Genomic DNA, 22,264 nt, shown 5'->3' with positions numbered 1-22,264 from the left:
GTATCAGCAAGAGGCCCTATAATTCACTCAGAGTATCAGCAAGAGGCTCTGTCATTCACTCACAGTATCAACAAGAGGCTCTGTCATTCACTCACAGTATAAACAAGAGGCTCTGTCATTCACTCACAGTATAAACAAGAGGCTCTGTCATTCACACACAGTATCAGTAAGAGGCTCTGTCATTCACTCACAGTATCAGTAAGAGGCTCTGTCATTCACACACAGTATCAGTAAGAGGCTCTGTCATTCACTCACAGTATCAGCAAGAGGATCTGTCATTCACTCACAGTATCAGCAAGAGGCTCTGGCATTCACTCACAGTATCAGTAAGAGGCTCTGTCATTCACTCACAGTATCAGCAAGAGGCTCTGTCATTCACACACAGTATCAGCAAGAGGCTCTGTCATTCACTCACAGTATCAGGAAGAGGCTCTGTCATTCACACACAGTATCAGCAAGAGGCTATGTCATTCACTCACAGTATCAGTAAGAGGCTCTGTCATTCACTCACAGTATCAGCAAGAGGCTCTGTCATTCACTCACAGTATCAGCAAGAGGCTCTGTCATTCACTCACAGTATCAGCAAGAGGCTCTATCATTCACTCACAGTATCAGTAAGAGGCTCTGCATTCACACACAGTATCAGCAAGAGGCTCTGTCATTCACTCACAGTATCAGCAAGAGGCTCTGTCATTCACTCACAGTATCAGCAAGAGGCTCTGACATTCACTCACAGTATCAGCAAGAGGCTCTGACATTCACTCACAGTATCAGCAAGAGGCTCTGTCATTCACTCACAGTATCAGCAAGAGGCTCTGTCATTCATTCACAGTATCAGCAAGAGGCTCTGTCATTCACTCACAGTATCAGCAAGAGGCTCTGACATTCACTCACAGTATCCGCAAGAGGCTCTGTCATTCACTCACAGTATCAGCATGAGGCTCTGTCATTCACTCACAGTATCAGCAAGAGGCTCTATCATTCACTCACAGTATCAGCAAGAGGCTCTATCATACACTCACAGTATCAGCAAGAGGCTCTATCATTCACTCAGAGTATCAGCAAGAGGCTCTGTCATTCACTCACAGTATCAGCAAGAGGCTCGGCCATTCACTCACAGTATCAGCAAGAGGCTCTGACATTCACTCACAGTATCAGCAAGAGGCTCTGTCATTCACTCACGGTATCAGCAAGAGGCTCTATCATTCACTCACAGTATCAGCAAGAGGATCAGTCATTCACTCACAGTATCAGCAAGAGGCTCTGTCATTCACTCACAGTATCAGCAAGAGGCTCTATCATTCACTCACAGTATCAGCAAGAGGCTCTGTCATTCACTCACAGTATCAGCAAGAGGCTCTATCATTCACTCACAGTATCAGCAAGAGGCTCTATCATTCACTCACAGTATCTGCAAGTGGCTCTGTCATCCACTCACAGTATCAGCAAGAGGCTCGTTCATTCACTCACAGAATCAGGAAGATGCTCTGTCATTCACTCACAGTATCAGCAAGAGGCTCTGTCATTCACTCACAGTATCAGCAAGAGGCTCTATCATTCACTCACAGTATCAGCAAGAGGCTCTGTCATTCACTCAAATTATCAGCAGGAGGCTCTATCATTCACTAACAGTATCAGCAAGAGGCTCTGTCATTTTCTCACAGTATCAGCAAGAGGCTCTATCATTCACTTACAGTATCAGCATGAGGCTCTATCAATCACTAACAGTATCAGCAAGAGGCTCTGTCATGTACTCACTGTATCAGCAGGAGGCTCTGGCATGTACTCACAGTATCAGCAAGAGAATCTTTCATTCACTCACAGTATCAGCAAGAGGCTCCGTCATTCACACACAGAATCAGCAAGAGGCTCCGACATTCAATCACAGTATCAGCAAGAGGCTCCGACATTCACTCACAGTATCAGCAAGAGGCTCTGTCATTCACTCAGAGTATCAGCACGAGGCTCTGTCATTCACTCACAGTATCAGCAAGAGGCTCTGTCAATCACTCACAGTATCAGCAAGAGGCTCTCTCATTCATTCACAGTATATGCAAGAGGCTCTGTCATTAACTCACAGTATCAGCAAGAGGCTCCATCATTCACTCACAGTATCAGCAAGAGGCTCTGTCATTCACTCACAGTATCAGTAATAGGCTGTTTCATTCACTCACAGTATCAGCAAGAGGCTCTGACATTCACTCACAGTATAAGCAAGAGTCTCTGCCATTCACTCACAGTATCAGCAAGAGGCTCTATCATTCACTCACAGTATCATCAAGAGGCTCTCGCATTCATTCACAGTATCTACAAGAGGCTCTGTCATTCACTCACAGTATCAGCAAGAGGCTCCGTCATTCACTCACAGTATCAGCAAGAGGCTCTGACATTCACTCACAGTATAAGCAAGAGGCTCTGTCATTCACTCACAGTATCAGCAAGAGGCTCTATCATTCACTCACAGTATCAGCAAGAGGCTCTGTCATTCACTCACAGTATCAGCAAGAGGCTCTATCATTCACTCACAGTATCAGCAAGAGGCTCGATCATTAACTCACAGTATAAGTAAGAACCTCTATCATTCACTCACAATATAAGCAAGAGGCTCTGTCATTCAATCACAGTATCAGCAAGAGGCTCTATCATTCACTCACAGTATCAGCAAGAGGCTCTATCATTCACTCACAGTATCAGCAAGAGGCTCTATCATTCACTCACAATATAAGCAAGAGGCTCTGTCATTCACTCACAGTATCAGCAAGAGGCTCCGTCATTCACTCACAGTATCAGCAAGAGGCTCTGTCATTCACTCACAGTATCAGCAAGAGGATCTATCATTCACTCACAATATCAGCAAGAGGCTCTGTCATTCACTCACAGTATCAGCAAGAGGGTCTGACTTTCACTCACAGTATCAGCAAGAGGCTCTGCCATTCACTCACAGTATCAGGAAGAGGCTCCGTCATTCGCTCACAGTATCATCAAGAGGCTCTGTCATTCACTCACAGTATCAGCAAGAGGCTCCGTCATTCACTCACAGTATCAGCAAGAGGCTCTATCATTCACTCACAGTATCAGCAAGAGGCTCTGTCATTCACTCACAGTATCAGCAAGAGGATCTATCATTCACTCACAATATCAGCAAGAGGCTCTGTCATTCACTCACAGTATCAGCAAGAGGGTCTGACTTTCACTCACAGTATCAGCAAGAGGCTCTGCCATTCACTCACAGTATCAGCAAGAGGCTCTGACTTTCACTCACAGTATCAGCAAGAGGCTCTGCCATTCACTCACAGTATCAGCAAGAGGCTCTGCCATTCACTCACAGTATCAGCAAGAGGCTCTATCATTCACTGACAGTATCAGCAAGAGGCTCTATCATTCACTCACAGTATCAGCAAGAGGCTCTACCATTCTCACAGTATCAGCAAGAGGCTCTATCATTCACTCACAGTATCAGCAAGAGGCTCTATCATTCACTCACAGTATCAGCAAGAGGCTCTATCATTCTCTCACAGTATCAGCAAGAGGCTCTGCCATTCACTCACAGTATCAGCAAGAGGCTCTATCATTCACTCACAGCATCAGCAAGAGGCTCTATCATTACCTCACAGTATCAGCAAGAGGCTCTATCATTCACTCACAGTAGCAGCAAGAGGCTCTGTTATTTACTCACAGTATCAGCAAGAGGCTCTGTCAGTCACTCAGAGTATATGCAAGAGGCTCTGTCATTCACTCACAGTATCAGCAAGAGGCTCTGTTATTCACTCACAGTATCAGCAAGAGGCTCCGTTATTCACTCACAGTATCAGCAAGAGGCTCCGTCATTCACTCACAGTATCAGCAAGAGGCTCTATAATTCACTCAGAGTATCAGCAAGAGGCTCTGTCATTCACTCACAGTATCAACAAGAGGCTCTGTCATTCACTCACAGTATAAACAAGAGGCTCTGTCATTCACTCACAGTATCAGTAATAGGCTCTGTCATTCACTCACAGTATCAGTAAGAGGCTCTGTCATTCACACACAGTATCAGTAAGAGGCTCTGTCATTCACTCACAGTATCAGCAAGAGGCTCGGTCATTCACTCACAGTATCAGCAAGAGGCTCTGTCATTCACTCACAGTATCAGTAAGAGGCTCTGTCATTCACTCACAGTATCAGCAAGAGGCTGTGTCATTCACACACAGTATCAGCAAGAGGCTCTGTCATTCACTCACAGTATCAGCAAGAGGCTCTGTCATTCACACACAGTATCAGCAAGAGGCTCTGTCATTCACTCACAGTATCAGCAAGAGGCTATGTCATTCACTCACAGTATCAGTAAGAGGCTCTGTCATTCACTCACAGTATTTGCAAGAGGCTCTGTCATTCACCAACAGTATCAGCAAGAGGCTCTGTTATTCACTCACAGTATCAGCAAGAGGCTCTATCATTCACTCACAGTATCAGCAAGAGGCTCTGACATTCACTCACAGTATCAGCAAGAGGCTCTGACATTCACTCACAGTATCAGCAAGAGGCTCTGTCATTCACTCACAGTATCAGCAAGAGGCTCTGACATTCACTCACAGTATCAGCAAGAGGCTCAGTCATTCACTCACAGTATCAGCAAGAGGCTCAGTCATTCACTCACAGTATCAGCAAGAGGCTCTGACATTCACTCACAGTATCCGCAAGAGGCTCTGTCATTCACTCACAGTATCAGCAAGAGGCTCTGTCATTCACTCACAGTATCAGCAAGAGGCTCTATCATTCACTCACAGTATCAGCAAGAGGCTCTGTCATTCACTCACAGTATCAGCAAGAGGCTCTGTCATTCACTCACAGTATCAGCAAGAGGCTCTGACATTCACTCAAAGTATCAGCAAGAGGCTCTGTCATTCACTCACAGTATCAGCAAGAGGCTCTATCATTCACTCACAGTATCAGCAAGAGGCTCTATCATTCACTCACAGTATCAGCAAGAGGATCAGTCATTCACTCACAGTATCAGCAAGAGGCTCTGTCATTCACTCACAGTATCAGCAAGAGGCTCTATCATTCACTCACACTATCAGCAAGAGGATCTATCATTCACTCACAGTATCAGCAAGAGGCTCTGTCATGTACTCACTGTATCAGCAGGAGGCTCTGGAATGTACTCACAGTATCAGCAAGAGGCTCTGTCATACACTCACAGTATCAGCAAGAGGCTCTGTCATTCACTCACAGTATCAGCAAGAGGCTCTGACATTCACTCACAGTATCAGCAAGAGGCTCTGTCATTCACTCACAGTATCAGCAAGAGGATCAGTCATTCACTCACAGTATTAGCAAGAGGCTCTGTCATTCACTCACAGTATCAGCAAGGGGCTCTATCATTCACTCACAGTATCAGCAAGAGGCTCTATCATTCACTCACAGTATCAGCAAGAGGCTCAGTCATGTACTCACAGTATCAGCAAGAGGCTCTGTCATTCACTCAAATTATCAGCAGGAGGCTCTGTCATTCACTCACAATATCAGCAATAGGCCCTGTCATACAGTATCAGCAAGAGGCTCTATCATTCACTCACAGTATCAATAAGAGGCTCTATCATTCACTAACAGTATAAGCAAGAGGCTCTGTCATTTTCTCACAGTATCAGCAAGAGGCTCTATCATTCACTTACAGTATCAGCAAGAGGCTCTATCATTCACTAACAGTATCAGCAAGAGGCTCTGTCATGTACTCACTTTATCAGCAGGAGGCTCTGGCATGTACTCACAGTATCAGCAAGAGGCTCTGTCATTCACTCACAGTATCAGCAAGAGGCTCCGTCATTCACTCACAGTATCAGCAAGAGGCTCTGACATTCACTCACAGTATAAGCAAGAGGCTCTGTCATTCACTCACAGTATCAGCAAGAGGCTCTATCATTCACTCACAGTATCAGCAAGAGGCTCTGTCATTCACTCACAGTATCAGCAAGAGGCTCTATCATTCACTCACAGTATCAGCAAGAGGCTCGATCATTCAGTCACAGTATAAGTAAGAACCTCTATCATTCACTCACAATATAAGCAAGAGGCTCTGTCATTCAATCACAGTATCAGCAAGAGGCTCTATCATTCACTCACAGTATCAGCAAGAGGCTCTATCATTCACTCACAGTATCAGCAAGAGGCTCTATCATTCACTCACAATATAAGCAAGAGGCTCTGTCATTCACTCACAGTATCAGCAAGAGGCTCCGTCATTCACTCACAGTATCAGCAAGAGGCTCTGTCATTCACTCACTGTATCAGCAAGAGGATCTATCATTCACTCACAATATCAGCAAGAGGCTCTGTCATTCACTCACAGTATCAGCAAGAGGGTCTGACTTTCACTCACAGTATCAGCAAGAGGCTCTGCCATTCACTCACAGTATCAGGAAGAGGCTCCGTCATTCGCTCACAGTATCATCAAGAGGCTCTGTCATTCACTCACAGTATCAGCAAGAGGCTCCGTCATTCACTCACAGTATCAGCAAGAGGCTCTATCATTCACTCACAGTATCAGCAAGAGGCTCTGTCATTCACTCACAGTATCAGCAAGAGGATCTATCATTCACTCACAATATCAGCAAGAGGCTCTGTCATTCACTCACAGTATCAGCAAGAGGGTCTGACTTTCACTCACAGTATCAGCAAGAGGCTCTGCCATTCACTCACAGTATCAGCAAGAGGCTCTGACTTTCACTCACAGTATCAGCAAGAGGCTCTGCCATTCACTCACAGTATCAGCAAGAGTCTCTATCATTCACACACAGTATCAGCAAGAGGCTCTATCATTTACTAACAGTATCAGCAAGAGGCTCTGTCATTCACTCACAGTATCAGCAAGAGGCTCTGACATTCACTCACAGTATCAGCAAGAGGCTCTGCCATTCACTCACAGTATCAGCAAGAGGCTCTATCATTCACTCACAGTATCAGCAAGAGGCTCTACCATTCTCACAGTATCAGCAAGAGGCTCTATCATTCACTCACAGTATCAGCAAGAGGCTCTATCATTCACTCACAGTATCAGCAAGAGGCTCTATCATTCTCTCACAGTATCAGCAAGAGGCTCTGCCATTCACTCACAGTATCAGCAAGAGGCTCTATCATTCACTCACAGCATCAGCAAGAGGCTCTATCATTACCTCACAGTATCAGCAAGAGGCTCTATCATTCACTCACAGTAGCAGCAAGAGGCTCTGTCATTTACTCACAGTATCAGCAAGAGGCTCTATCATTCACTCACAGTATCAGCAAGAGGGTCTATCATTCACTCACAATATAAGCAAGAGGCTCTGTCATTCAATCACAGTATCAGCAAGAGGCTCTGTCAGTCACTCAGAGTATATGCAAGAGGCTCTGTCATTCACTCACAGTATCAGCAAGAGGCTCTGTTATTCACTCACAGTATCAGCAAGAGGCTCCGTTATTCACTCACAGTATCAGCAAGAGGCTCCGTCATTCACTCACAGTATCAGCAAGAGGCTCTATAATTCACTCAGAGTATCAGCAAGAGGCACTGTCATTCACTCACAGTATCAACAAGAGGCTCTGTCATTCACTCACAGTATAAACAAGAGGCTCTGTCATTCACTCACAGTATCAGTAATAGGCTCTGTCATTCACTCACAGTATCAGTAAGAGGCTCTGTCATTCACACACAGTATCAGTAAGAGGCTCTGTCATTCACTCACAGTATCAGCAAGAGGCTCGGTCATTCACTCTCAGTATCAGCAAGAGGCTCTGTCATTCACTCACAGTATCAGTAAGAGGCTCTGTCATTCACTCACAGTATCAGCAAGAGGCTGTGTCATTCACACACAGTATCAGCAAGAGGCTCTGTCATTCACTCACAGTATCAGCAAGAGGCTCTGTCATTCACACACAGTATCAGCAAGAGGCTCTGTCATTCACTCACAGTATCAGCAAGAGGCTATGTCATTCACTCACAGTATCAGTAAGAGGCTCTGTCATTCACTCACAGTATTTGCAAGAGGCTCTGTCATTCACCAACAGTATCAGCAAGAGGCTCTGTCATTCACTCACAGTATCAGCAAGAGGCTATATCATTCACTCACAGTATCAGTAAGAGGCTCTGCATTCACACACAGTATCAGCAAGAGGCTCTGTCATTCACTCACAGTATCAGCAAGAGGCTCTGTCATTCACTCACAGTATCAGCTAGAGGCTCTGACATTCACTCACAGTATCAGCAAGAGGCTCTGACATTCACTCACAGTATCAGCAAGAGGCTCTGTCATTCACCCACAGTATCAGCAAGAGGCTCTGTCATTCACTCACAGTATCAGCAAGAGGCTCAGTCATTCACTCACAGTATCAGCAAGAGGCTCAGTCATTCACTCACAGTATCAGCAAGAGGCTCTGACATTCACTCACAGTATCCGCAAGAGGCTCTGTCATTCACTCACAGTATCAGCAAGAGGCTCTGTCATTCACTCACAGTATCAGCAAGATGCTCTATCATTCACTCACAGTATCAGCAAGAGGCTCTGTCATTCACTCACAGTATCAGCAAGAGGCTCTGTCATTCACTCACAGTATCAGCAAGAGGCTCTGACATTCACTCAAAGTATCAGCAAGAGGATCTGTCATTCACTCACAGTATCAGCAAGAGGCTCTATCATTCACTCACAGTATCAGCAAGAGGCTCTATCATTCACTCACAGTATCAGCAAGAGGGTCAGTCATTCACTCACAGTATCAGCAAGAGGCTCTGTCATTCACTCACAGTATCAGCAAGAGGCTCTATCATTCACTCACACTATCAGCAAGAGGATCTATCATTCACTCACAGTATCAGCAAGAGGCTCTGTCATGTACTCACTGTATCAGCAGGAGGCTCTGGAATGTACCCACAGTATCAGCAAGAGGCTCTGTCATACACTCACAGTATCAGCAGGAGGCTCTGTCATTCACTCACAATATCAGCAATAGGCCCTGTCATACAGTATCAGCAAGAGGCTCTATCATTCACTCACAGTATCAATAAGAGGCTCTATCATTCACTAACAGTATCAGCAAGAGGCTCTGTCATTTTCTCACAGTATCAGCAAGAGGCTCTATCATTCACTTACAGTATCAGCAAGAGGCTCTATCATTCACTCACAGTATCAGCAAGAGGCTCTATCATTCACTCACAGTATCAGCAAGAGGCTCTATCATTCACTCACAATATAAGCAAGAGGCTCTGTCATTCACTCACAGTATCAGCAAGAGGCTCCGTCATTCACTCACAGTATCAGCAAGAGGCTCTGTCATTCACTCACAGTATCAGCAAGAGGATCTATCATTCACTCACAATATCAGCAAGAGGCTCTGTCATTCACACACAGTATCAGCAAGAGGGTCTGACTTTCACTCACAGTATCAGCAAGAGGCTCTGCCATTCACTCACAGTATCAGGAAGAGGCTCCGTCATTCGCTCACAGTATCATCAAGAGGCTCTGTCATTCACTCACAGTATCAGCAAGAGGCTCCGTCATTCACTCACAGTATCAGCAAGAGGCTCTATCATTCACTCACAGTATCAGTAAGAGGCTCTGTCATTCACTCACAGTATCAGCAAGAGGATCTATCATTCACTCACAATATCAGCAAGAGGCTCTGTCATTCACTCACAGTATCAGCAAGAGGGTCTGACTTTCACTCACAGTATCAGCAAGAGGCTCTGCCATTCACTCACAGTATCAGCAAGAGGCTCTGACTTTCACTCACAGTATCAGCAAGAGGCTCTGTCATTCCCTCACAGTATCAGCAAGAGGCTCTGTTATTCACACACAGTATCAGCAAGAGGCTCTGTCATTCACTCACAGTATCAGCAAGAGGCTCTGTCATTCCCTCACAGTATCAGCAAGAGGCTCTGTCATTCCCTCACAGTATCAGCAAGAGGCTCAGTTATTCACTCACAGTATCAGCAAGAGGCTCTGTCATTCACTCACTGTATCAGCAAGAGGCTCTATCATTCACTCACAGTATCAGCAAGATGCTCTGTCATTCCTTCACAGTATCAGCAAGAGGCTCTGTCATTCACTCACAGTATCAGCAAGAGGCTCTGTCATTCTCTCACAGTATCAGCAAGAGGCTCTGTCATTCACTCACAGTATCAGCAAGAGGCTCTGTTATTCACTCACTGTATCAGCAAGAGGCTCTATCATTCACTCACAGTATCAGCAGGATGCTCTATCATTCACTCACAGTATCAGCAAGAGGCTCTGTCATTCACTCACAGTATCAGCAAGAGGATCTGTCATTCACTCGCAGTATAAACAAGAGGCACTGTCATTCACTCACAGTATCAGCAAGAGGCTCTGTCATTCACTCACAGTATCAGTAAGAGGCTCTGTCATTCACTCACAGTATCAGCAAGAGGCTCTGATATTCACTCACAGTATCAGCAAGAGGCTCTGTCATTCACTCACAGTATCAGCAAAAGGCTCTATCATTCACTCACAGTATCAGCAAGAGGCTATGTCATTCACTCACAGTATCAGTAAGAGGCACTGTCATTCACTCACAGTATCAGCAAGAGGCTCTGTCATTCCATCACAGTATCAGCAAGAGGCTCTGTCATTCACTCACAGTATCAGCAAGAGGCTCTGTCATTCACTCACAGTATCAGCAAGAGGCTCTGACATTCACTCACAGTATCAGCAAGAGGCTCTGTAATTCACTCACAGTATCAGCAAGAGGCTCTATCATTCACTCACAGTATCAGCAAGAGGCTCTGTAATTCACTCACAGTATCAGCAAGAGGCTCTGTCATTCCCTCACAGTATCAGCAAGAGGCTCTGTCATTCACTCACAGTATCAGCAAGAGGCTCTGTCATTCACTAACAGTATCAGCAAGAGGCTCTGTCATTCCCTCACAGTATCAGCAAGAGGCTCTGTCATTCACTCACAGTATCAGCAAGAGGCTCTGTCATTCACCCACAGTATCAGCAAGAGGCTCTATCATTCACTCACAGTATCAGCAAGAGGCTCTATCATTCACTCACAGTATCATCAAGAGTCTCTATCATTCACTCACAGTATCAGCAAGAGGCTCTGTCATTCACTCACAGTATCAGCAAGAGGCTCTGTCATTCACTCACAGTATCAGCAAGAGGCTCTGACATTCACTCACAGTATCAGCAAGAGGCTCTGTCATTCACTCACAGTATAAGCAAGAGGCTCTATCATTCACTCACAGTATCAGCAAGAGGCTGACGCATGTACTCACAGTATCAGCAAGAGGCTCTATCATTCACTCACAGTATCAGGAAGAGGATCTGTTATTCACTCACAGTATCAGCAAGAGGCTCTGTCATTCACTCACAGTATCAGAAAGAGACTCTGTCATTCACTCACAGTATCAGCAAGAGGCTCTGTCATTCACTCACAGTATCAGCAAGAGGCTCTGTCATTCACTCACAGTATCAGCAAGAGGCTCTGTCATTCACTCACAGTATCAGCAAGAGGCTCTGTCATTCCCTCACAGTACCAGCAAGAGGCTCTGTCATTCCCTCACAGTATCAGCAAGAGGCTCTGTTATTCACTCACAGTATCAGCAAGAGGATCTGTCATTCACTCGCAGTATAAACAAGAGGCACTGTCATTCACTCACAGTATCAGCAAGAGGCTCTGTCATTCACTCACAGTATCAGTAAGAGGCTCTGTCATTCACTCACAGTATCAGCAAGAGGCTCTGACATTCACTCACAGCATCAGCAAGAGGCTCTGTAATTCACTCACAGTATCAGCAAAAGGCTCTATCATTCACTCAGAGTATCAGCAAGAGGCTATGTCATTCACTCACAGTATCAGTAAGAGGCACTGTCATTCACTCAAAGTATCAGCAAGAGGCTCTGTCATTCCATCGCAGTATCAGCAAGAGGCTCTGTCATTCACTCACAGTATCAGCAAGAGGCTCTGTCATTCACTCACAGTATCAGCAAGAGGCTCTGACATTCACTCACAGTATCAGCAAGAGGCTCTGTCATTCCCTCACAGTATCAGCAAGAGGCTCTGTCATTCACTCACAGTATCAGCAAGAGGCTCTGTCATTCACTCACAGTATCAGCAAGAGGCTCTGTCATTCACTCACAGTATCAGCAAGAGGCTCTATCATTCACTCACAGTATCAGCAAGATGCTCTGTAATTCACTCACAGTATCAGCAAGAGGCTCTGACATTCACTCACAGTATCAGCAAGAGGCTCTGTCATTCCCTCACAGTATCAGCAAGAGGCTCTGTCATTCACTCACAGTATCAGCAAGAGGCTCTGTCATTCACTCACAGTATCAGCAAGAGGCTCTATCATTCACTCACAGTATCAGCAAGAGGCTCTATCATTCACTCACAGTATCATCAAGAGTCTCTATCATTCACTCACAGTATCAGCAAGAGGCTCTGTCATTCACTCACAGTATCAGCAAGAGGCTCTGTCATTCACTCACAGTATCAGCAAGAGGCTCTGACATTCACTCACAGTATCAGCAAGAGGCTCTGTCATTCACTCACAGTATAAGCAAGAGGCTCTATCATTCACTCACAGTATCAGCAAGAGGCTCAGGCATGTACTCACAGTATCAGCAAGAGGCTCTATCATTCACTCACAGTATCAGCAAGAGGATCTGTCATTCACTCACAGTATCAGCAAGAGGCTCTGTCATTCACTCACAGTATCAGAAAGAGACTCTGTCATTCACTCACAGTATCAGCAAGAGGCTCTGTCATTCACTCACAGTATCAGCAAGAGGCTCTGTCATTCACTCACAGTATCAGCAAGAGGCTCTGTCATTCACTCACAGTATCAGCAAGAGGCTCTGTCATTCCCTCACAGTACCAGCAAGAGGCTCTGTCATTCCCTCACAGTATCAGCAAGAGGCTCTGTTATTCACTCACAGTATCAGCAAGAGGCTCTGTCATTCACTCACTGTATCAGCAAGAGGCTCTATCATTCACTCACAGTATCAGCAAGATGCTCTTTCATTCCCTCACAGTATCAGCAAGAGGCTCTGTGATTCACTCACAGTATCAGCAAGAGGCTCTGTCATTCCCTCACAGTATCAGCAAGAGGCTCTGTTATTCACTCACAGTATTAGCAAGAGGCTCTGTTATTCACTCACAGTGTTAGCAAGAGGCTCTGTTATTCACTCACTGTATCAGCAAGATGCTCTATCATTCACTCACAGTATCAGCAAGAGGCTCTGTCATTCCCTCACAGTATCAGCAAGAGGCTCTGTTATTCACTCACAGTATTAGCAAGAGGCTCTGTTATTCACTCACAGTGTTAGCAAGAGGCTCTGTTATTCACTCACTGTATCAGCAAGAGGCTCTTTCATTCACTCACAGTATCAGCAAGAGGCTCTGTCATTCACTCACAGTATCAACAAGAGGCATTATCATTCACTCACAGTATCAGCAAGAGGCTCTATCATTCACACAGTATCAGCAAGAGGCTCTATCATTCACACAGTATCAGATAGAGGATCTGTCATTCACTCACAGTATCAGCAAGAGGCTCAGTCATGTACTCACAGTATCAGCAGGAGGCTCTGTCATTCACTCACAGTATCAGCAGGAGGGTCTGTCATTCACTCACATTATCAGCAAGAGGCCCTGTCATTCCCTCACAGTATCAGCAAGAGGCTCTGTCATTCACTCACAGTATCAGCAAGAGTCTCTGTCATTCACTCACAGTATCAGCAAGAGGCTCTGTTATTCACTCACAGTATCAGCAAGAGGCTCTGTTATTCACTCACTGTATCAGCAAGAGGCTCTATCATTCACTCACAGTATCAGCAAGAGGCTCTATAATTCACTCAGAGTATCAGCAAGAGGCTCTGTCATTCACTCACAGTATCAGCAAGAGGCTCTGTCATTCACACACAGTATAAACAAGAGGCACTGTCATTCACTCACAGTATCAGCAAGAGGCTCTGTCATTCACTCACAGTATCAGTAAGAGGCTCTGTCATTCACTCACAGTATCAGCAAGAGGCTCTGTCATTCACACACAGTATCGGTAAGAGGCTCAGTCATTCACTCACAGTATCAGCAAGTGGCTCTGTCATTCACTCACAGTATCAGTAAAAGGATCTGTCATTCACTCACTGTATCAGCAAGAGGCTCTATCATTCACTCACGGTATCAGCAAGAGGCTCTATCATTCACTCACAGTATCAGCAAGAGGCTCTCTCATTCACTCACAGTATCAGCAAGAGGCTCTGTCATTCACTCACAGTATCAGCAAGAGGCTCTGTCATTCACTCACAGTATCAGCAAGAGGCTCTGTCATTCACTCACAGTATCAGCAAGAGGCTCTGTTATTCACTCACTGTATCAGCAAGAGGCTCTGTTATTCACTCACTGTATCAGCAAGAGGCTCTATCATTCACTCACAGTATCAGCAAGAGGCTCTATCATTCACTCACAGTATCAGCAAGAGGCTCTGTCATTCACTCACAGTATCAGCAAGAGGATCTGTCATTCACTCACAGTATCAGCAAGAGGCACTGTCATTCACTCACAGTATCAGCAAGAGGCACTGTCATTCACTCACAGTATCAGCAAGAGGCTCTGTCATTCACTCACAGTATCAGTAAGAGGCACTGTCATTCACTCACAGTATCAGCAAGAGGCTCTATCATTCACTCACAGTATCAGCAAGAGGATCTGTCATTCACTCACAGTATCAGCAAGAGGCTCTGTCATTCACTCACAGTATCAGAAAGAGACTCTGTCATTCACTCACAGTATCAGCAAGTCGCTCTGTCATTCACTCACAGTATCAGCAAGAGGCTCTGTCATTCACTCACAGTATCAGCAAGAGGCTCTGTCATTCACTCACAGTATCAGCAAGAGACTCTGTCATTCCCTCACAGTATCAGCAAGAGGCTCTGTCATTCCCTCACAGTATCAGCAAGAGGCTCTGTTATTCACTCACAGTATCAGCAAGAGGCTCTGTTCTTCACTCACTGTATCAGCAAGAGGCTCTATCATTCACTCACAGTATCAGCAAGATGCTCTGTCATTCCCTCACAGTATCAGCAAGAGGCTCTGTCATTCACTCACAGTATCAGCAAGAGGCTCTGTCATCACCTCACAGTATCAGCAAGAGGCTCTGTTATTCACTCACAGTATTAGCAAGAGGCTCTGTTATTCACTCACAGTATTAGCAAGAGGCTCTGTCATTCACTCACTGTATCAGCAAGAGGCTCTGTCATTCACTCACAGTATCAGCAAGAGGCTCTGTCATTCACTCACAGTATCAGCAACAGGCTCTTTCATTCACTCACAGTATCAGCAAGAGGCTCTGACATTCACTCACAGTATCAGCAAGAGGCTCTGTCATTCACTCACAGTATCAGCAAGAGGCACTTTCATTCACTCACAGTATCAGCAAGAGGCTCTATCATTCACTCACAGTATCAGCAAGAGGATCTGTCATTCACTCACAGTATCAGCAAGAGGCTCAGTCATGTACTCACAGTATCAGCAGGAGGCTCAGTCATGTACTCACAGTATCAGCAGGAGGCTCTGTCATTCACTCACAGTATCAGCAGGAGGCTCTGTCATTCACTCACAGTATCAGCAAGAGGCTCTGTCATTCACTCACAGTATCAGCAAGAGGCTCTGTCATTCACTCACAGTATCAGCAAGAGGCTCTGTCATTCACTCACAGTATCAGCAAGAGGCTATGTTATTCACTCACAGTATCAGCAAGAGGCTCCGTTATTCACTCACAGTATCAGCAAGAGGCTCCGTCATTCACTCACAGTATCAGCAAGAGGCTCTATAATTCATTCAGAGTATCAGCAAGAGGCTCTGTCATTCACTCACAGTATCAACAAGAGGCTCTGTCATTCACTCACAGTATAAACAAGAGGCTCTGTCATTCACTCACAGTATAAACAAGAAGCTCTGTCATTCACACACAGTATCAGTAAGAGGCTCTGTCATTCACTCACAGTATCAGTAAGAGGCTCTGTCATTCACACACAGTATCAGTAAGAGGCTCTGACATTCACTCACAGTATCAGTAAGAGGCTCTGTCATTCACTCACAGTATCAGCAAGAGGCTCTGTCATTCACTCACAGTATCAGTAAGAGGCTCTGTCATTCACTCACAGTATCAGCAAGAGGCTCTGTCATTCACACACAGTATCAGCAAGAGGCTCTGTCATTCACACACAGTATCAGCAAGAGGCTCTGTCATTCACTCACAGTATCAGCAAGAGGCTCTGTCATTCACACACAATATCAGCAAGAGGCTCTGTCATTCACTCACAGTATCAGCAAGAGGCTATGTCATTCACTCACAGTATCAGTAAGAGGCTCTAACATTCACTCACAGTATCAGCAAGAGGCTCTGTCATTCACTCACAGTATCAGCAAGAGGCTCTGTCATTCACTCACAGTATCAGCAAGAGGCTCTATCATTCACTAACAGTATCAGTAAGAGGCTCTGCATTCACACAGAGTATCAGCAAGAGGCTCTGTCATTCACTCACAGTATCAGCAAGAGGCTCTGTCATTCACTCACAGTATCAGCAAGAGGCTCTGACATTCACTCACAGTATCAGCAAGAGGCTCTGTCATTCACTCACAGTATCAGCAAGAGGCTCAGTCATTCACTCACAGTATCAGCAAGAGGCTCAGTCATTCACTCACAGTATCAGCAAGAGGCTCTGACATTCACTCACAGTATCCGCAAGAGGCTCTGACATTCACTCACAGTATCAGCAAGAGGCTCTGTCATTCACTCACAGTATCAGCAAGGGGCTCTATCATTCACTCACAGTATCAGCAAGAGGCTCTATCATACACTCACAGTATCAGCAAGAGGCTCTATCATTCACTCAGAGTATCAGCAAGAGGCTCTGTCATTCACTGACAGTATCAGCAAGAGGCTCTGTCATTCACTCACAATATCAGCAAGAGGCTCTGACATTCACTCACAGTATCAGCAAGAGGCTCTGTCATTCACTCACAGTATCAGCAAGATGCTCTATCATTCACTCACAGTATCAGCAAGAGGCTCTATCATTCACTCACAGTATCAGCAAGAGGATCAGTCATTCACTCACAGTATCAGCAAGAGGCTCTGTCATTCACTCACAGTATCAGCAAGAGGCTCTATCATTCACTCACAGTATCAACAAGAGACTGTGTCATTCACTCAAATTATCAGCAGGAGGCTCTGTCATTCACTCACAATATCAGCAAGAGGCTCTGTCATTTTCTCACAGTATCAGCAAGAGGCTCTATCATTCACTTACAGTATCAGCAAGAGGCTCTATCATTCACTAACAGTATCAGCAAGAGGTTCTGTCATGTACTCACTGTATCAGCAGGAGGCTCTGGCATGTACTCACAGTATCAGCAAGAGAATCTTTCATTCACTCACAGTATCAGCAAGGGGCTCCGTCATTCACACACAGAATCAGCAAGAGGCTCCGACATTCAATCACAGTATCAGCAAGAGGCTCTCTCATTCATTCACAGTATATGCAAGAGGCTCTGTCATTAACTCACAGTATCAGCAAGAGGCTCTGTCATGTACTCACTGTATCAGCTGGAGGCTCTGGCATGTACTCACAGTATCAGCAAGAGGCTCTGCCATTCACTCACAGAATCAGCAAGAGACTCTTTCATTCACTCACACTATCAGCAAGAGGCTCCGTCATTCACACACAGAATCAGCAAGAGTCTCCGACATTCAATCACAGCATCAGCAAGAGGCTCACTCATTCACTCACAGTATCAGCAAGAGGCTCTGTCATTCACTCACAGTATTAGCAAGAGGCTCCATCATTCACACACAGAATCAGCAAGAGTCTCCGACATTCAATCACAGCATCAGCAAGAGGCTCTCTCATTCACTCACAGTATCAGCAAGAGGCTCTATCATTCACTCACAGTATCAGCAAGAGGATCTGTCATTCACTCACAGTATCAGCAAGAGGCTCTGTCATTCACTCACAGTATCAGCAAGAGGCTCTGTCATTCACTCACAGTATCAGCAAGAGGCTCTGTCATTCACTCACAGTATCAGCAAGAGGCTCTGTCATTCACTCACAGTATCAGCAACAGGCTCTGTCATTCACTCACAGTATCAGCAAGAGGCTCTGTCATTCCCTCACAGTACCAGCAAGAGGCTCTGTCATTCCCTCACAGTATCAGCAAGAGGCTCTGTTATTCACTCACAGTATCAGCAAGAGGCTCTGTCATTCACTCACTGTATCAGCAAGAGGCTCTATCATTCATTCACAGTATCAGCAAGATGCTCTGTCATTCCCTCACAGTATCAGCAAGAGGCTCTGTCATTCACTCACAGTATCAGAAAGAGACTCTGTCATTCACTCACAGTATCAGCAAGAGGCTCTGTCATTCACTCACAGTATCAGCAAGAGGCTCTGTCATTCACTCACAGTATCAGCAAGAGGCTCTGTCATTCACTCACAGTATCAGCAAGAGGCTCTGTCATTCCCTCACAGTACCAGCAAGAGGCTCTGTTATTCACTCACAGTATCAGCAAGAGGCTCTGTCATTCACTCACTGTATCAGCAAGATGCTCTATCATTCACTCACAGTATCAGCAAGATGCTCTGTCATTCCCTCACAGTATCAGCAAGAGGCTCTGTCATTCACTCACAGTATCAGCAAGAGGCTCTGTCATTCACTCACTGTAATAGCAAGATGCTCTATCATTCACTCACAGTATCAGCAAGATGCTCTATCATTCACTCACAGTATCAGCAAGAGGCTCTGTCATTCACTCACAGTATCAGCAAGAGGCTCTATCGTTCACTCACAGTATCAGCAAGAGGCTCTATCATTCACTCACAGTATCAGCAAGAGGCTCTATAATTCACTCAGAGTATCAGCAAGAGGCTCTGTCATTCACTCACAGTATCAACAAGAGGCTCTGTCATTCACTCACAGTATAAACAAGAGGCTCTGTCATTCACTCACAGTATAAACAAGAGGCTCTGTCATTCACACACAGTATCAGTAAGAGGCTCTGTCATTCACTCACAGTATCAGTAAGAGGCTCTGTCATTCACACACAGTATCAGTAAGAGGCTCTGACATTCACTCACAGTATCAGCAAGAGGCTCTGTCATTCACTCACAGTATCAGCAAGAGGCTCTGTCATTCACTCACAGTATCAGCAAGAGGCTCTATCATTCACTCACAGTATCAGCAAGAGGCTCTATCATTCACTCACAGTATCAGCAAGAGGATCAGTCATTCACTCACAGTATTAGCAAGAGGCTCTGTCATTCACTCACAGTATCAGCAAGGGGCTCTATCATTCACTCACAGTATCAGCAAGAGGCTCTATCATTCACTCACAGTATCAGCAAGAGGCTCAGTCATGTACTCACAGTATCAGCAAGAGGCTCTGTCATTCCCTCACAGTATCAGCAAGAGGCTCTGTTATTCACTCACAGTATCAGCAAGAGGCTCTGTTCTTCACTCACTGTATCAGCAAGAGGCTCTATCATTCACTCACAGTATCAGCCAGATGCTCTGTCATTCCCTCACAGTATCAGCAAGAGGCTCTGTCATTCACGCACAGTATCAGCAAGAGGCTCTGTCATCACCTCACAGTATCAGCAAGAGGCTCTGTTATTCACTCACAGTATTAGCAAGAGGCTCTGTTATTCACTCACAGTATTAGCAAGAGGCTCTGTCATTCACTCACTGTATCAGCAAGAGGCTCTGTCATTCACTCACAGTATCAGCAAGAGGCTCTGTCATTCACTCACAGTATCAGCAACAGGCTCTTTCATTCACTCACAGTATCAGCAAGAGGCTCTGACATTCACTCACAGTATCAGCAAGAGGCTCTGTCATTCACTCACAGTATCAGCAAGAGGCACTTTCATTCACTCACAGTATCAGCAAGAGGCTCTATCATTCACTCACAGTATCAGCAAGAGGATCTGTCATTCACTCACAGTATCAGCAAGAGGCTCAGTCATGTACTCACAGTATCAGCAGGAGGCTCAGTCATGTACTCACAGTATCAGCAGGAGGCTCTGTCATTCACTCACAGTATCAGCAGGAGGCTCTGTCATTCACTCACAGTATCAGCAAGAGGCTCTGTCATTCACTCACAGTATCAGCAAGAGGCTCTGTCATTCACTCACAGTATCAGCAAGAGGCTCTGTCATTCACTCACAGTATCAGCAAGAGGCTATGTTATTCACTCACAGTATCAGCAAGAGGCTCCGGTATTCACTCACAGTATCAGCAAGAGGCTCCGTCATTCACTCACAGTATCAGCAAGAGGCTCTATAATTCACTCAGAGTATCAGCAAGAGGCTCTGTCATTCACTCACAGTATCAACAAGAGGCTCTGTCATTCACTCACAGTATCAGCAAGAGGCTCTGTCATTCACTCACAGTATCAGCAAGAGGCACTTTCATTCACTCACAGTATCAGCAAGAGGCTCTATCATTCACTCACAGTATCAGCAAGAGGATCTGTCATTCACTCACAGTATCAGCAAGAGGCTCAGTCATGTACTCACAGTATCAGCAGGAGGCTCAGTCATGTACTCACAGTATCAGCAAGAGGCTCTGTCATTCACTCACAGTATCAGCAGGAGGCTCTGTCATTCACTCACAGTATCAGCAAGAGGCTCTGTCATTCACTCACAGTATCAGCAAGAGGCTCTGTCATTCACTCACAGTATCAGCAAGAGGCTCTGTCATTCACTCACAGTATCAGCAAGAGGCTATGTTATTCACTCACAGTATCAGCAAGAGGCTCCGGTATTCACTCACAGTATCAGCAAGAGGCTCCGTCATTCACTCACAGTATCAGCAAGAGGCTCTATAATTCACTCAGAGTATCAGCAAGAGGCTCTGTCATTCACTCACAGTATCAACAAGAGGCTCTGTCATTCACTCACAGTATAAACAAGAGGCTCTGTCATTCACTCACAGTATAAACAAGAAGCTCTGTCATTCACACACAGTATCAGTAAGAGGCTCTGTCATTCACTCACAGTATCAGTAAGAGGCTCTGTCATTCACTCACAGTATCAGCAAGAGGCTCTGACATTCACTCACAGTATCAGCAAGAGGCTCTGTCATTCACTCACAGTATCAGCAAGAGGCTCTGTCATTCACTCACAGTATCAGTAAGAGGCTCTGTCATTCACTCACAGTATCAGCAAGAGGCTCTGTCATTCACACACAGTATCAGCAAGAGGCTCTGTCATTCACTCACAGTATCAGCAAGAGGCTCTGTCATTCACACACAATATCAGCAAGAGGCTCTGTCATTCACTCACAGTATCAGCAAGAGGCTATGTCATTCACTCACAGTATCAGTAAGAGGCTCTAACATTCACTCACAGTATCAGCAAGAGGCTCTGTCATTCACTCACAGTATCAGCAAGAGGCTCTGTCATTCACTCACAGTATCAGCAAGAGGCTCTATCATTCACTCACAGTATCAGTAAGAGGCTCTGCATTCACACAGAGTATCAGCAAGAGGCTCTGTCATTCACTCACAGTATCAGCAAGAGGCTCTGTCATTCACTCACAGTATCAGCAAGAGGCTCTGACATTCACTCACAGTATCAGCAAGAGGCTCTGTCATTCACTCACAGTATCAGCAAGAGGCTCAGTCATTCACTCACAGTATCAGCAAGAGGCTCAGTCATTCACTCACAGTATCAGCAAGAGGCTCTGACATTCACTCACAGTATCCGCAAGAGGCTCTGACATTCACTCACAGTATCAGCAAGAGGCTCTGTCATTCACTCACAGTATCAGCAAGAGGCTCTATCATTCACTTACAGTATCAGCAAGAGGCTCTATCATACACTCACAGTATCAGCAAGAGGCTCTATCATTCACTCAGAGTATCAGCAAGAGGCTCTGTCATTCACTGACAGTATCAGCAAGAGGCTCTGTCATTCACTCACAATATCAGAAAGAGGCTCTGACATTCACTCACAGTATCAGCAAGAGGCTCTGTCATTCACTCACAGTATCAGCAAGAGGCTCTATCATTCACTCACAGTATCAGCAAGAGGCTCTATCATTCACTCACAGTATCAGCAAGAGGATCAGTCATTCACTCACAGTATCAGCAAGAGGCTCTGTCATTCACTCACAGTATCAGCAAGAGGCTCTATCATTCACTCACAGTATCAGCAAGAGACTGTGTCATTCACTCAAATTATCAGCAGGAGGCTCTGTCATTCACTCACAATATCAGCAAGAGGCT

This window comes from Narcine bancroftii, chromosome 7, assembly GCF_036971445.1.
Source record: "Narcine bancroftii isolate sNarBan1 chromosome 7, sNarBan1.hap1, whole genome shotgun sequence".
NCBI lineage: Eukaryota > Metazoa > Chordata > Chondrichthyes > Torpediniformes > Narcinidae > Narcine > Narcine bancroftii.
The sequence above is the reverse complement of the archived record's forward strand: the minus strand, read 5'-3'. Positions refer to the sequence as shown.